The following is a 678-nucleotide window of genomic DNA, read 5'->3' as shown; positions in this document are numbered from 1 at the left end:
TGCCAGCACTCCATCACCTCGTGACTCGGCTTTTTGCATAGCTGACAGCGGGACCGTTGGTTGTTGGAAGAGGACGTACCTCTATGCCCATACTGATTCTGGTTCTGATTGTGATTGTAGCCGCCTCCACCTCCACCTGTAATCTGCTTCCTGTTGTAGCCGCCTCCTCCTATACCCGAGCGCGAGGACTGAGAACCACCACACCCACGCCCGCTGCTACTGTTGCTGCAACCACGTCCCTGCTGCCCACGACCTCCTGTGTTGTGCCCGCGAGAGGCGGCATTGGCGGAAGATTGATGACGGTTCATACCATGGAGCAAGTTCATGCAGGCATCAAAGGAGAGAAGCTAGCTGTATAATTCCTGAACGGTGACTGGTTCTACCCAAGCGGCAAGAGCAGAGACTACAGGATTGTAATCTAGGTCAAGACCAGCGAGAATATGTGAGGTGATTTCCCCATCAGAGAGGGCGACTCCTCCTGCGCAAGCGATCTCATCGGCGAGAGATTTGACCTTGGTGAGGTAATCTGCCATGCTTGAACATCCCTTCTGAAGATTGTGAAGAGCAATCCTTCTATTAATGGCTTGCGCTTATGATTGGGCTGCGAACATCGCGTGGATGGCAGCCCATACTTCGGAAGGAGTCTGGAGCATAACAACTTGGGCCAAGATCTCGCGG

The 678-nt window shown here is 53.5% G+C and overlaps 1 pseudogene; it reads right to left on the bottom strand.

Annotated features, from left to right (window-relative positions):
* Positions 1–378: 378 nt before the first annotated feature.
* LOC123088954 (uncharacterized) lies at positions 379–470 on the bottom strand (annotated as a pseudogene).
* Positions 471–678: the final 208 nt, after the last annotated feature.

The sequence above is a fragment of the Triticum aestivum genome, chromosome 4A, assembly GCF_018294505.1.
Source record: "Triticum aestivum cultivar Chinese Spring chromosome 4A, IWGSC CS RefSeq v2.1, whole genome shotgun sequence".
NCBI lineage: Eukaryota > Viridiplantae > Streptophyta > Magnoliopsida > Poales > Poaceae > Triticum > Triticum aestivum.
This window is presented reverse-complemented; position numbering and strand designations above follow the sequence as displayed.